Source organism: Buteo buteo, chromosome 1, assembly GCF_964188355.1.
Source record: "Buteo buteo chromosome 1, bButBut1.hap1.1, whole genome shotgun sequence".
Classification (NCBI taxonomy): Eukaryota; Metazoa; Chordata; class Aves; order Accipitriformes; family Accipitridae; genus Buteo; species Buteo buteo.
Window position 1 is genome coordinate 37,667,631 of NC_134171.1, and position 6,000 is coordinate 37,673,630.

At 35.0% G+C, this 6,000-nt stretch overlaps 1 protein-coding gene across 1 annotated transcript in view; it reads right to left on the reverse strand.

The window, feature by feature from the left end:
- The window catches only part of TENM3 (teneurin transmembrane protein 3), a 340,888-nt gene extending 340,784 nt beyond the window's left edge, over nt 1-104 (reverse strand). Inside the window, exon 1 of the mRNA XM_075028086.1 lies at nt 3-104. The gene's annotated coding sequence lies outside the window, so the exon portion shown is untranslated. The remainder of the gene's footprint in view (nt 1-2) is intronic.
- Between the last annotated feature and the right edge of the window lie 5,896 nt (nt 105-6,000).

Below are 6,000 nucleotides of genomic sequence, written 5' to 3' on the forward strand. Positions count from 1 at the left end.
ACCACTGGTAATCTTCATGACATAACATACTGAAGAAGGAAGGGAAACAAAAACGAAGAGCTAAGAATTTATCTTCACCTGTAAAGAAGAAATATCAGTTGGTATAATGACTGCTGTGTACAATTAATTTATTGTGTTATATCCCTCATACAAGCAAGCACCAGTGCAAATTATACTAAGAAAAAAAAATCAATTAAATATTTCTAATTTGTTGTTAAAACACAGCAAGCACATGTAACAGAACTATTTATGTAAGACATTACCAATTTTTATACAGTTTTTAGTTTTTCACATCTCAATCGTTGCAGTTTTGAAAGAAACATATAGGAAATATGCACAACTGTCAGTAACAAATCAAACCAAGTAAAAACATCTCAGTTTAAGGTTCATCCCTAAGTTTTGAAATAATTGGAAAACACTGATGAACGATTGAAAACACGTACACCAAAGATTTGCATCATTAATTGTTTTAAAGTTTGTAAGTTCAGCTAATGCATTGTCAACATGAAATCTTAAAAAAAATTTGGTTTTGTTATTTATCAGATTCCTGTTATCTCTCCCTAATATGTTTGCAATTATAATTGTGTCCTGAAAAATGGAAGAATTTCAACAAATTAATTCCTTGTCTCTTTTTACAAGATCATTAAAGCTTACTGGTAGCAGTAAAAAACATTGTTCATTAATTTTTATTGGAGGGGGGAAGAGGGAAGAAGAGGGCACTATAGTCCAAGGCTCAGAGGAAAACAGGCATTAAATAAAAAAATGGTAACAAATGGATTTTTGGAATGCGTACACAGCCACATGCTGCTAGCTGCTAAACCTGCTAATACTTACATATATGCTTAATCTTACTACAGCAAGGAGTCTAATGTCTGGAACAAAATTACACATACAATTTTGAAGGTCACACACTTATGTGTATGAATTCACCTATCACTGTGACAAATTTGTCTTGCTTGCTGGATGATTTACATTCCAGTATTCCAATTTTAAATAAGCTTTGACAACTCACCTTAGAGTGATTAGTCAGAATCTCAGAATTCATGATGAGTATGAAAAACAACACTGTTTGTAACATGCTGTATGGAAACTATCTATAATTACCATAGCTGTTGCTTTCATGGCTATTTAATTGCATCCCATAATAATTTACAATCCACATGCAGCTGTGCATTCTGTACAAAAAAATTCTTGAACAGAATTGTATGAAAACATCCAAAGCACTTAATACAAATTTTCATATCTAGCTGTTCGGGTTCATACGGTTCCTCTCAAGTTTTCCAAATACACTTTTTCAGGACAACAAAGCAAACCTAATAGACAACACAGATTAAGACTTATGACAAATTTTCCCTTTTTTAGAAGTTGTATTACAAACAACTACATAAAGAACACATAATAGCAAGCTTATTTAGTGTAAAAAATACTTGTCAGTGAAGCTCCACCGGTGCGTAATGCTTTGAAACCCATGTTTCAAACAGAGAAAACAATCACAAATCACAATCTACAGTAAAAGATAGAACATGTAAACTATGGCTTGAAGCACCCTCTTGGGAAACGTAAACTATTTAAATATATAAAAATTTACCTTTATGTGACAAAATAAGCCTGTCTCTCCCAGTCCTGTATAAATTGATAAAGATTCCACCTTCTTCACTGATTTTTCTCCCAGCAGGAGCCAGCAGCAGTTGCTGGAAGCAGAGGGATTCCCTCCCATCCTCCATAGCAAGTCAGGCTTTGCTACAACCCAAAACCACCAAAGCCATGCCTACAGCAAAGGGGCTGCGAGCATCCTCTCTTCCTACAGCTCTTCCCACTCCATGTAGTCTTCAGGTTTCACTGCTAACCACTGAATTTAACTCGGGCAAAGAGGAGAAGGATTTCAGGCACGTTACAGACACAGAACCCAATAGACTCGTTAAGAAGGTATCTTTTATATAAGGGTTTTACAGAGCTGCTGAATTCAGTATCCCTCACTACTTCCCATGTAAAGCTTGCTCAGTTTACAAGAATGTGTGCCTTCTCATTAGTGATCTCCAAACTGAATGATCCCATTTCAATCATAACCTGAAAAGAATAACACCATGGGTAGCTATTGTGTGTCACATTGGGGATAAAATGTGACTTTTAAGGTTTTCTACCAGCTTGCTGAAAATCGAGTTGAAGACAAGACCAGCTACACGGTGCTGAGTATTCTGGGTAACTGAAAGGATGTAAACCTTTTTTTTCCTTCATTCGAAATGTTGTGATCAGCGAAACAGCAAGTATTTTACAATGCTTATGTTAGAAGATCTTCCAAGATGATAATATTACCTTAGAAAAATCTACTTTCTCTCTACAAACATGAAGGCTAATACTCCTTGCTTAAAAAAGAAAAAAATAAAATAATAAAAAAAAAGCCAATCACAAACATAGGATTTTTTTCATCCCTAGTTTTATAAATGTTGTCCTCTAACCCATCCAAACTGTAAACTATTTCAGAATATGAAGAAGTCATGAGAAAGCAAATATAATAAAAGCACAGAGACACCAACTAATGGGAAAGTCTGAATTCATCCTGTGGAAGGATTTTCTTTCTTTCTTGCCCCCCCCCCCCCCCCCCCGACTCAACAATTTGATGAGATTTGAGAACAATGTCCTGGAGACATCTGTCAGACAATGGCATCAGGGGCAAGAGGTGCAGGTCTTAGACTCCAAAGTAGCTTGGTAGCTTATTGAATTGCAATGATCAAATTCAGATATTTAAAGAACAGTAGTTGTCATTAAATGTTAAAGGCATGGTTTGCCTATCTATACGCACACATACAAGATATATGTAATACTCCACTGATGTAGTGGAGAATACACAAATGTCTGTAAAAGTTCTTTTAGATCTTTCAGATTTCTAGAAGAAATATTTTTACAGAAGTAAAATGAACATGATAAAGGTGACATTTGATAAGGTTCCTTGCAAGATAGGCTCCAAAAATGTAAGTTGCTATGATGTAACAGGGAAAATACTCCCAGAGACAAACCAACAGGCAGATGATAGTAAAATAGGGTACAAATAAACGTCTTCTCTGTGGAGAAACGTCCCACAGGGAGTTGTGCTAAAACCTAATGAGAGATGACTAGCAAGGCAACAAAATTAACTGAGACTGAAGGTATGTCTATTCATTGTCTCTTGCAACTCAAGAAATAGGGACTTCTTCATACCTTTTCACATATGTGCACAGAAGGAAACAGGATATTAAACTAGCTGAATGCTTGGCCTGACCAGTATGGTTATTCTTACACCTTATTTTAGAATATCCCAGCAGCACAATGCTGCAGCATTTCTTAATTCAAGCTACCAAGAGACCACTGCCAAAAGAGGTATCCCCTCCCCTTCTACCCAACCCGTATATTTGCACTGCTTTATCTAGTAGTCGTACATCAGGATGAGCTAGAAAATCAGCCAATTGATTTTGCTGGTCTTGTTTTTTATGAGTCCACAAAGGTAGTATGTGAGGAAAAAAACCCCACTGGTTTCCAGAAGAGGAATTACAGAAGTTCACACATTCATTTACAATAAGGTTGTCTCCTATGGAGAGTTGTAAGATATGCAAGTAGCAAGAAGGTGGTCAGAAAAAACAGTTGAAAATTGATCAATTTCATAATTTTAACCTTACTGCAAGTAGATTACAAACACCTTTTTTCTCTCTTGTGCAGCCTTTTTAAATTTTATTTTACTGTAACAGTGTTTTATTTCTCAAGGAAATTACAGAAAACTCTCCTGCCCCGCCATGTGGAAGCTCCTCAGCTCAAAGAAATAGGTTTGTACTGGGTCAGTGAGCTGAAGCATCTCACCGTGCTGAACACCAGAGCTGGTATGAGGAGTGAAAGAAATGGCACAGCTCAGAGAAGGGCCTCTTTTGGTGGTGGTGAGTTAGTTTGGCTCCGCTCTTACACCCCAGTGTGCCTGCATACTAGTTTATGTAAGACAATGAGTGTCATGAAGCACCTGATAGGAAATAAAAGGATATGAAGCACTTAAGACACCACAGAGCATGCTTGGACCTTGTGGTCCAGGGGGAGTTTGTTTTGCAGACTGAGAGTGCTGGTTTTAATATGGCATTTTCTGTAAGAGCTCAAAGCACACTGCAGAGAATTTGCTAATTCTCGTGCCCCCACCATTAAATAGGAAAAAAGGGGAAGAAAAAAAAATAAAAATCTCTCCAGTAGAGACTATTCCGTTCTGGTGGAAAATGACATTTTAGCAAAGGGAAAACATAATTTATATTTTTAAACAGGCATAAATATGAAAAACATGTAATTTTAAAATTAATTTTTATGGAAGAACTCAGTGAAAACAAACAATATACCAATAAAGTAGTTACAACTACTCTTTCATTAAGATTCAGCATTTACACCAGCTACTGCTGCACAACTCAGCATGGCAATCCACCAACATTTGTTGATGCTGGTATCTTGAGGTCACCCTTATGAGGAAAACACATGAACAAACAGCAGGTTATCTGTGATTTTTTTTTTTAATGCCATAACATATATTAGAAAAAGACCAAATATAGACCCGATTCAGTGTATATAAAAGAAAGAACATGTTTAAATATTATATTAACACTATTAATAGCAGTTACAAAACAGTCATTCTTCCGGATAAAGTCAGAAAAAAGCAATGAAGACTCCGGAAATAACTGAAAAAAACCTGAAAACTTACAGGTAAGTGAAGATTTTTCACATGCAGAAAGTATTCTGTTTAGCTTGAAAAGCATATTTATCTAACACACAATGTTGCGGGTTTACAATTGTGTACTGCTCATAATTTGAGACATACAGAATAAAAATAACTATCATATCCACTGAAAAAATATTTCCATCTCCATACTTTCAAAATAAAATCTACTGCTTATAACTTCTTCATAATATCTAACTCTTCAAATCTAATTGTGTTTTGTTTCAAATACTGTATATTTATCACATCTTATGTTCATAACAATTGTCCTAAAGAAATCACTTCCATATTATACAGTTTTATTTACAGCAACTTCAAAAAAGTAGAGAATTTTACAAGGAATGTATTGATTCCAAGATAATAATAGATGGTACCTGTGTGATCCAAGTAGTTTTTCTTCAGAAAAAGGATCAAGTGATAAAGTAGTGTTGTGATTTGTAAAGGTCACATGCTGGCAGATCAAATCAATCTTAATTTTGAGAATGGTGTAAGAATAAAAAAAATTCAATTTCTAAGTGCTGGATTCTTATCAATGTTTAGCTTTAAAGAAACAATCATAACCATAGCTCTAATTAAGATATTTTGATGAATTCACTGTATTAATTCCTACTTCTAAAGTAGAAAACTCCATGTTGAGAACTGTCTGTTTGCAGCAAGATTAACTTTCTGCTCAGATGCCTTCTATCTCTCCATCTACCCTAGCTGCAAATATTTTTTCCAATATTGTATTATTTTTACTTTTACTACTAATAGAGAAATTGCACATATAAAAAAAATCAAACACACAATTCAACAAAATCTATTTGCATTTGGATTTAATCTATTTAACAATACTCTGCAAAGTGCACCTTGAACTTTGGAGAGAGCTTTTAAAACTAATCTATAAGCTTAAAAGAGAAATTCAGTACAAGATAAGTAAAGGACAGAGTCCTGGTCTATCTCATTATCCCTGCCCAAATATGTTTCAAGCTGAAATGCGATGGAAATTAACAAACAGAAGACTACAGTTTGAGAGAAATACATATGTATTCTGTCCCTTCAAAAAGAATAATTCTCAGATTTGGGGAGCCAAGTAGAAGTTTACCAGTGTGAAAAATGTCAGTTCTAGTGTCTTCACTTCATGAATATTCAGAAGAATACACAACTGAAGTAACACTTCTTCAATGATGCCTATTTTGTATGAACAATCTAGCAAAATACTTACATTACAGTAGCCTTATAGGCAAAGAATTCATAGACAGGCTAGGTGAAAGACACTGCATGTATGATTTCCCCAAGCCTACAGA